Source organism: Anopheles aquasalis, chromosome 3 (assembly GCF_943734665.1).
Source record: "Anopheles aquasalis chromosome 3, idAnoAquaMG_Q_19, whole genome shotgun sequence".
Taxonomy (NCBI): Eukaryota; Metazoa; Arthropoda; class Insecta; order Diptera; family Culicidae; genus Anopheles; species Anopheles aquasalis.
Genome location: NC_064878.1, coordinates 52,013,549 through 52,023,548, shown reverse-complemented (window position 1 = coordinate 52,023,548; position 10,000 = coordinate 52,013,549). Strand labels below are relative to the sequence as shown.

General features: G+C 52.0%; 1 protein-coding gene across 5 annotated transcripts in view; it reads right to left on the bottom strand.

Annotated features, from left to right (window-relative positions):
• Positions 1-10,000, bottom strand: part of LOC126574470 (protein boule) — a 33,789-nt gene that overhangs the window by 9,333 nt on the left and 14,456 nt on the right. The gene's annotated exons all lie outside the window — the stretch shown is intronic.

The window sequence follows — 10,000 nt, the reverse complement described above, 5'->3', positions numbered from 1 at the left end:
GTAGAGTCAGGGCGGCACTACAGCAACAAGACAAGGGCTGCGGCACCGGAAGTCATAGCAAACGGCAACAACAACTGTAAACACAACGCAGCATCATCACGGCTTACGGTACTACTTCGGGTGGGAGTGTTTGGTGGGGGTTTTTGGTAGGATAGAGGGTGATGGAGGATAGGAAGTGGTTGTTCCTGTCTCGTAGATCGTGCCAAAACATCTAGGACACAGGACGTCGTCGTGTAGAATAGCTATGCTGCCGCTTGAGGAAAACAATTTTCACCAAACCGGATTTCGTACAACACAAGGAAAAAAGAAACGGGAAGCTTCATTTCCAGGAGCACCAACTATTGTGCAAGAAGAAAGCAGATCCCCAGCCAACTAAGAACAGCTTCATCATGAGCATTGCAAGGATACAGTTTTCTCGGGCATCTCTCATCCGCAAATGAAGAAAGATATTTAACCACCGAGAGTCTTTGGTGGTATTCAGTTGCTGCTCCCAGCTCGTAGAACACTGAAGTAGGCATTTAATTAATTATTAGTGCTGATGTGGCTGATGGCCATTTCGGCGTGAGCTTATGTTGCTAAGGCTCAAAGAGCAAGCTAACGGCACAGCATCACCACAAAAGCATCAAAAAGCATCCAGAAGAAGAAGCATCTCGTCGATGTCAGTTGCAAACACGGACACGCAGTAGGAGCATCCTTCCCAAATAATGCCCGCAAATAACCGCGCTTTGCGCTCTGTGCGCTGTTTGCGTTAATTAACAAATTCACTTAGAAGGCCGCCGGCTTGCCAGGCGCCAAGCTCCACGCAACGGCTTTGCAGCGCCGCACTGCTGCATCCCAGCAACCCAGTTGTGCAAGGAGGAAGAACATGTCAACGGCAGAACTCCCGGCGGGCACTCGTCAAAATCGAACCACAGCGAACACAGTGACACCGGCAGCAGCACCAAAGCGAACTTTCATCTCCGCGGCCCGCAAACGTGACCGAACCGTGTGTGCCTCGCCCCTTGGGGAGAGGGGGGGGGGGGGGGGGCACGGAGAAAACTCACACTAATTGCGCACCACAACAATAAGGAGCGCGCTATAGCGAGCGAGCAGCTAGGTACAGATCCTCGCAGAAGCGATAACTGGGTCATCCCCGGGAAGCGGCGAGGCGGCGAGATTACCCACCAGCCACCAGCACCATCTGTTTGCGCCACATATACACCAAGGCCCAGCAGCGCCTGGGCTTTCCCGGCGAGGAAAATTGTGAAAATTGATGGCCGAGGATGAGGATGAGGTGAGTTTTTGTAACTTGTCCCCTGCCGTATTGATTTGCCCTGGGATTCCCGGGGCGCGTGCCGGGTTGGTTGTGTGCCAAAATGGCGTTTGGCACAAATGTTCGAACGCTCCTCCTGCTGTGGGAATGCAGCGATGGAGAGCAGCAAGCCCCAATAGCCTAAACAAGCCCGGAATCGATCCTATCAATCACGCCCGAGAGTCTCTGTGTGTTTTGGTTTTTGGTCCTTTTCCTTGGCCTCGAGTACAGCTCGAGCCGCCCCGGAACCTCATCTGGTGCGGCTTCATGGAACATGACCAACCCAGGGGGCGGCGGGTGGTGCTGCGCAGGTACACCGTATGTGGTCGAGCGAGGCCGGCCACAAATGACCGAAACGAGGCGACGTTGTCGTTGTTCAACAACATGTGACCATCGCTTGAATAGGTCCCTAGAGGGGGCGGCGATTGCGGTTTATAATATTCTCTTTTTTGAACCGTTTATCACACACAGACCGATAGCGATAGCGTCTGGGGGAAGTTCACTGATAGCGGATAGCACCAGAACACACCAGGACACCCGGCCAGGCCAGGCCAATATCTGATGATCGTATAACTTGAACATGTACGCGCCTCGAGGTCTTGTACCAGAGAGAGAGAGAGAGGCACGTAGAAGAAATAGATTTTCATGCGCAGCATTTTCCTATTTGCTCCGAGGAGGGTCGACGATAGTACGTAGCTCAGAAGTTCCAGTAGAAGTCGCCGCCCGGACATTGCAACCTTGGCATCGCGATCGATGCTCTCATAACGCCACGTAGGCCGTCTGCCGCATTCCGAATTGCTGCTTGTCCGAAAGAAACAAATGGACCCACCATCCCGTTGGACCGAAAACGTTCGAGAAAGGACTTTTCCCGTTTTTTGGTTTTTGCATCTCTTCATTTCGTTAGCTGCTGCTGCTGCTGCTGCTGGTACAGTGGTCCAAGGTCCAGGCTTCGTTTCACGCATTCTTCTGCTCTCCGCTTCCACAAAACCGGGCGGGAAAAAACTCAAAAACACTCCAACTAATAGATATGTTACGTCTTCCGTGTCTTGTAGCGACGGCAGGCTCCAAAAAGGCTCTCTGCTCGAGCATATAAAGGCTTCTACCAGCATAGCGCACCACCACCATCTTCGTGCCGGGGCAGTCATCGAGAGACAGAATGTCTGCGAGTGAGCGCCGCAGCACCAGCAGATGATGCCGGCCGGGTGCTGCCTACTACCTTCTCTAGAAATAGAATGAGTCTCTGGTACTATATCGAGAGTGGTGCGGAGAGGGCAGCGGGATACGACACAAATGGACGCAGGGAAAATCGTAGAAAACATAAATTCGTTTTCCGTCGTCCTCCTCTTGTCGCCGCTTCGGCCGCCTCGTTCTCGTTGTTCTAACGGCGATAAGGATGTTGCGCGCCGTGCAAAAGCAAAACCCGTGAGCAGAGCGTCACTTGGACGCCGGACTACAACCGTGCCCGGTCTCTCAATCGCTTTCCGCTCTGCGCGCGCTGCGACGTTGTTGTGCAGCAGCTAGGGAGAGGACCACGCGTGGAGGGTGTGGAGGACATGAACATTAAATGTCTATAATGAATGCCTCCCCCCTTTCTCGACTCAGTCGCTCTCTCTCTCTCTCCTGAGCTCTCTGTTCTAGGCCTTTTTGGACGGGAGCCACATCATAGAAGGCCCGCCCCGGAATACCTTGAGACGCCCGAGAGGCATGTCTTGAACAGTTTCAGCGAGCGAGGGAGGAAGAAAAGACATTTTAAACCTGTCCATAACAGCCCGCCCGCCCTCTCCCTTTATGTCCTTCTCCGTGATGGGGCCAGATGTTTGATGTTTTGCGGATCTCCCCACCGCTGTCTGTTTTCCTTTTTAATTTAATTGTTTTCCACTCTCGAATGGAATCATTCCAGGTCAAAAGCATACGCACACATACACATAGCAGCAGCAGAAGCAACAGCAGCATGTCCTGTTGTGTCGTGGTGGTTGGAGGTCCGCAAACCGCAACTCTATTAATGCACCCATTGTGTATGGTAAATGGTAAATGGTTAATGGTAATGGCATGCCATGGCATGGTATTCCCTCCCCAGAGAGGAACAACAATTACCCAGGGCACCAGGAACAATGAAAATTGGATCCAAAGCGTATCCTGGACATCAAGGGGCAGGAAAAGCTGACCTCCCCTTTTCCACTCCCCCTTCGAGCGGTGAATTATTATTAATATTATGATAAGGAGCGAAGCGAGAACGCGAGATAAACGTCACGTGGAATGGTTGACCTATCAGCGACGACCTCTCTCTCTCTCTCTCTCTCGCTCTCTATTCCCAAGGATATATCTGGACACGCGCCCTCCCACCAGCCGGGAACAGGAAACAAAGGAAAATCGGAAACGGGCAGCCGGTAGGCGGATTGAAAACGGATCATTTAAATTTGCCGGACGCGCGCTCGCTCGCTCGTTCGCTCGCCGGTCGCGCTTTGCCTTCGTGATGGTTTTGCTTGTTCCGCCGTCGCGCCATGTCACCGCCAGAGACCGGGCTGGGCCGGGCCGCGCGAGAGGTCGAAGCATGAATTATTCATAAATGTATGTACGTGGCGCTGTTCCGCCAACGATTTCCGATCGATCGGATCGATCCATTCTCGTTGGCGGTGCTGCTGGTCGTCGTCGTCGTCATGGTGCTGCCAGCAAGCAAATGCCAGCCTCCAGTCCAATCCAATCAACCATCGGAATCACATCCGACAGACCCGGGGACACACTAACACAAGCGCCACGCCACAGAGCGGGCGAGGCTGTGAAATTAATGTTCCGTGCACGGCATTTGTTCGCAGGACGCCAGGCGGTTATGAAAGAAGGTCCAGGCTCTCTCTCTCTCTCTCTCTCTCTCTGTCTGCCTCTCTTCATCTCGTGCGTACTCCCAGGAGTCTAATCCAATCAAATCAATCCAGCTAGTTTATCGAGAACCACAAACACACTAAACAAGAATGTATGCATGCAAAGTAAATGCTTCTTCTGCTGCTGCGGCTGCTGCGATCATGAAATGAAAATTTTAAAAATTTATTCCTTCGTCCGATCGTCAATGAGCGAGAAAGTTTTTGCCTTGGGGGGGCCGAACCTGGTTCCGCCACATAAATTCACTCCCGTTGTGGGGTGTGAAGAAACGTGATACCAAACCGGACAGGATCAGTGTTATCCTTGGCGGTGTGCCGGTGTGTCCGGATAGTCCCACGTAATCCGCTTGCCTCGTAAAGGGAGCCACCGGAGAGAGAGAGAGAAGGATTGGAATTATTTATTCATGGAATTAGCAGCCGCCCTTCTGCTGCTCAAGCGGCAGCAGTTCTAGTTCCAGAGTGTGGCCAACCGGCCCGACCAGGTGGTGGTGGTGGTGGTAGCAGCTGAGAAGTAGATAAAGCTAGATCCAGCGAAAGCCCCCCGCCCCCCTAGCCCTTTTAAAAGTTGAGCCGACATTGAGCGTTTGCTGTTATCGGTAGAACGTTCCATGGGCCCGGGACCTGGGGTTGGAGGCAGACCGGCCGTGAAAACTTTGCCTTACGCCCGTGGCCACACCGATTGTAAGCAAATCAAATTTACGCCACCGGGCACGTGCACGGTGATGGCTAAATTGGACGAAAAGGATACGGTAAAGGTTGGTTGTGGCAGGTGAAAGTTTTGGAACCCGCCCGCTAGGAAACATAAATAACTTTTCCATAAATATTCCAAGTAGCGGGGAGAGAGAGAGAGAGCGCGTTGTTGAGAAGGTGAGTAGCGTCTCACGTTACCTATCATGTTGCATTTTTCACTTTTCCGAGAAAAAGTTGGACTTGCAACAAGCGCGCACCTCCGTCCCATGGCGTTCCATGACAGCCGCAAACGATCGGTAACAAGGACACCGGAATCGAACTCGAAATGTTGGCAAATCGTCCAACACATTCGTCCACACCGTTGCACCTTGGGCTAATTAGTGTAATCACTTGTTAATGGTAGAGCACACGGTCCCAAATTTTCGCCAAAAACCACGGAAAAACTACCGCGCGAGCTCGATCACATCCAAACCGCGATAATGAAAATCGAATTTTCGCTCACGCTCTGTCGGTGGAAAATGCGGCACGCGATGGGTGGTGGTGCAATAAATTGTCCCAAAATTGTCCCTGACACCAAACCTCACCACCCCCCGTGGGAGCGCCCTCTGGATTTGTATCCTTGCGAAGACACCAGATCCTTTTTGCTGCTGCGTTTCCCGGACGGTTCCGTTTCGCGTATCGTTAATAATTCATCGTGACACACCAGAGCTTTTAATTTTTCGCTTCCCCGCCCCTCGCTTAATCCACTTTTCCGGCCACTTGTCTGTCTGTTCCCCCGTTCTTCGTCGTGCGGTGCGACCTGGGAGCGCTATAATTGCGCTTCGACTTCCGCTGTCAGTCCGCTCGCTCTCCCTCTATCGCTCTCTCTCTCTCTTCGTGTTGCTACTCCAACGGTTCTTCCTTAGAAATGGGGACCGAAAAAAGGTCCTGCCAGGCTACAAAAAGGACCAGCAGCACGCTCTCTGTGCGGCTGTGTGTGTCAAATTGGTCCTTGTTATCAATTTAAAAAGGGAATCCTGCTCCCCCCCCCCCCCCCCCCTCTGTGTCGCACAGTACAAATGATAAAATGGTGCCGATTACTCGCAGCAAAGTCAGGGATTATCCATCATTTGATACGTTGCGCGTTGTGGTGGTGCAAAGTAGGCCACGGGGGACTGTCATGATGGGATACAGCGAATGCGTTACATGGTGCTACGATTGGTAACGCACGTTGCTTGGATGGTTGGTTGCTTGGCGTGTTGTCGTGGAAAGGATAACAAATTACTGGAAAGATAAAGGAAGTACTCTTCCTCTCGTTCTCTCCCTCTCTTTTGTGTTCTTTTTCTTCTCTTTCTGTTGTTCTGTATTGTAACACACCGGTGCCACTCGAGTGTCCTCAGCGCAAAAAGCATTTTCAAAAAGCGATAAACGAGGCGGCCCCTATAGCTAGCGTTCCGGAACGGGAACGTATACTGTGGAAAGTTGTAGTAGTAGTAATTACCCTTACCATTCTCCCTCCCTACCCTCGTTGGTAAGGGAGGATCGATTATGGCGTTAAAAGTGTTACATCCCGGACCATCTCTGGGCAGTGAGCAACCAGCCAGCCAGCCAGCCAGCCAGCCAGCCAGCCAGCCAGCCAGCAGGAGAGTTCGCGTTAATGCCGCCACCACCGCAAGCAAGCAACCATGGCGCGTGTTAGTGGGGAAAATCGATACTTTAAACCAGTCCACTAGAGTACCAGGAAGTAGTATTAGAGAAAGAGAGAGAGAGAGTGCGACAAAGAGCGAGAGAGAGAGAGAGAGAGAGAGAGAGAGAGAGAGAGAGAGAGACGCACCTGATGTTGGAGAACACTATTCCGCCGGAGCCATCAAAAGCGGAACCCCGACAACTCGCAGCAGCAGCTCCTTCGCTGCGGGTCTTTATATATGTGGGTGCCAGGATGAGTTTTCCCTCCAACACTTTCCTCTCACTCTAACGAGGCCACTGCCTTCTCTCTCTCTCGCTCTTTCTCTCGGTGCGCAGAACGGTTCTGCGAGGAAAAGTTCGTGTTCTGCTGTGCCTCGGCTGTTGGCTCAAAAAGCGAAAAAGGGAACCAAACTCGACCCGTCCCGATGTAACATTTGCCATTTCCATTTGCTTGACCAATACACACGAGCAGACACATCCACACACCATCGAATGGCATTCGCCGCAAGGCCTAAATTCCGGCAATGGCCATTCTAAGCAGCGGCCCGCGCGAGAGCGCCGCGCATCATTTCGGATCCTCCGGCAGGCAGAAGCGTGCCCGTATCTCGGTGCCAGGATCATACGAGGAGTCCGGGAGGACATAAGGCGAAGGAGGAGGAGCAGGAGGAGGAGGAGGTAGGATTTTCCTTTTCATTTAGCTCTCACTCGCTCTCTCGCTCGCTCTCAGTCTCTCTCTGTGTTAGTTCTGTTGAACTAACCTTCTCACCAAGAGACCATCATCCAGCATGCTCGTCGTGACCGGCGATACGAACAAGGTTTATCCTTCGCCCCCTCCTCAACCCCCCAGCCCACGGTATGGCCTTGCACAATGGAGATTCCATGCGGGCGAGGCGAGGTTCTTTGGGTGGCCGAAAAGCCTCGACGAAAACAGCAAAAAAAAACACCAAGAAACGAAAAAGAAGCGCTTCGGGTGCGCCGGTACGTCGCCGGAAAAATACCCCCCCATTCATGCCCCTCACGCTCTCGCCCCACCTCGTTTTTTTTATCTTTCTTCCTTCCAGTAGCGTTACAGCTAAATACCCGCGCGCCTCGTGTGCCTTGTGTGTCTGCTTTCGTGATGGAATTTCGTATTATTACGCCAAGAATCCTTTGGCCTCGCTGCCATCTTCTCTCTCTCTGCTCATCTGCCTCATGTTGATCTCTTACCAGGCCTACGGGCTTTAACGGAAGAGTCTGGCGGCGGCGGCGGCGGCCACGAGGTTTTGGTTAAACAGTAGTGTGTCTGTTGTTGATCTCCAGAAGACACAGTGGCCGCGAGGTGGCAGAATGCAAATAGAGATGCCACTTTCGATTACGCACACCGCCACCCCCGTTTCTGCTCGCCCTCCACCTCCTCCTCCAGCAGAAGTCCGGAGGCGCCCGTCGGGTTTAAGTGTTTTGTTCATTATTTTTTTGCCATTTCGCGCACCATTTACCCAACGTTCTCGCTCTCCTTTTCCATCCGACAAAAACCCAAGCAAACAAAGCTTGTTGTTCTGCTGTATGTTTGTGTGTAAAATGATGGGTGGCGTGTGTGGGGGGGGGGGGGGGGGGAGGACAAAAAGGTAATTTCCTGTTGTTCCCGTGGCTCCCGCAGAGTCCTTCTCCGTGCGTTTGCTGTTTGAACTCAAAATCAATGCCTCTCGAGCAAACAGTAACAAAACAGTGAGCATAAAAAGGGCGGGGAGGTGGAGGGGGAGTATGGGTCCAACCCCATCATTATATCGCACGCCTAAGTTGGACAGAGAGAGTGCTGCTTGGCGCCCTATTTCTCCTCCTCCATCTCCACCTCCTACGGACACCGGTTGGAAGCGGGCTAATGTTACTTAATTGCAAGCCATCCAGTTTGCCCAAAACCCACCACCACCCCGCAAACACACAGGCACATAAACTGCCCTAAATTCACACAATAAGCCCATAGATAGAACGAGGAGATACAGCACGTAGGGATGGGTCATCAATGTGTAACACCAGCATCACACACATCCGGGAAGTACTTTTACTACTACTCCGTCTCCGCCTGAACCCCCTTCCTCACTCTCTCTCTCTCTCTGACTCTCTCGTCAGCATCACCGTTAGCGCCAGTTACGTTGATGATTAAAAGAAAGACAGGGGGAAAAAGGTGAAGAAACCAGAGGATCTACGCCACGGGGCACAACATCCATGCTGGTGGCATAAGTAAACCTCGGGGCTACCAAAAAAAAAAAAAAAACAACGAAACGTGGGGAAGAGTTTGCCTTTCGGGGCCTTTTGGGACCACGAATGCCCCGAAGAAAGTATGCTTTAAATCCTCTCTCTCTCTCTCTCTCTCTCTCTCTCTCTCTCTCTCTCGTGGAGGAGGTTCGCCATTACTTTGAAACGAGGAACTTACTTTGAAGCAGCAACAGCAGCAGAAAAAAAACACATCTCTCCCTCCCTCTCTAATATTATGTGTTGCACCTGGCAGTGGTAGAGAGCCGGCCAAAGGGGAAGTGGAGTGGAGTGTAATGGAGTGGGAAACACCTGGAACGCCCTTCGCGCGCATCGTCTCCTTCTGCTTCATCACCGAGCGGTCGGTCGGTGCCGGTGGATTAAGTGTTCGTGTGTGGAAAGTAAAAGTTACCGTGATTTGGCCGCGAGAAAGAAAGTAACGAAAGGTAGCACGGCGTACCACACGGACACATGGATGGAGTATACGTGACAGTAGCATAGGCGCCAAGGCACGCGCACGGCCCCGAGAAACATGCTGCTGACATGCCACGCATCACACGTCAGAGCCACAGCCAGCCAGTCAGCCAGTCAGCCAGTAGCTCCGTCAGTCAATGTGGGCCGCAATCATGTTTGTAAGGTACACACCAGACGGGGTGAACCTTTTTTGGACGTGGCGTTCCACCTCAACACAACAGATTCCATGTTTTTTCAAGCGTTACTTTCAAGCGATACAAAAAGGGTAATGGTGGAATTTGAGATTTTTTGTGGATTTTTCAACCACGAACGCATCGACCGCGCAACTTCCGGAAGATAAAGATTGAGCACGAGATTCGAAGATAGATGGCAACGAGGGAAGACGGAACGTCGGTTATCTCTGCCATCGAGTGCAGTTCTCCTGTTTTCTGGTTACCACACCCCCCCCCCCCCCCCTTTCATGACCATATCGATCGCAGTAGCACTGCTTGGCCTTTTCTTCGAGGCAAGCGACATGTGTGACAGGATGGAGGATCACATCATCCTTGACTAGAACGATGTAAATCGCGCAAATATCGAAGTAACCATAGCGTGAGATTGAACTCTATCGCCAGAACAGGGTCGACGAAGCAGGACCGCAGATCACTATCTGGAAAAGTGACGAAACGTTTGTTCTCGAGAGGAAGATTCAATCAGAAGAATATTTGATCCCGTGTGTGAGGAGAAACCATGGGGAAGTGCGTTGTACGGCGATCTTAAGGTGAGCTGTGCATGTCCT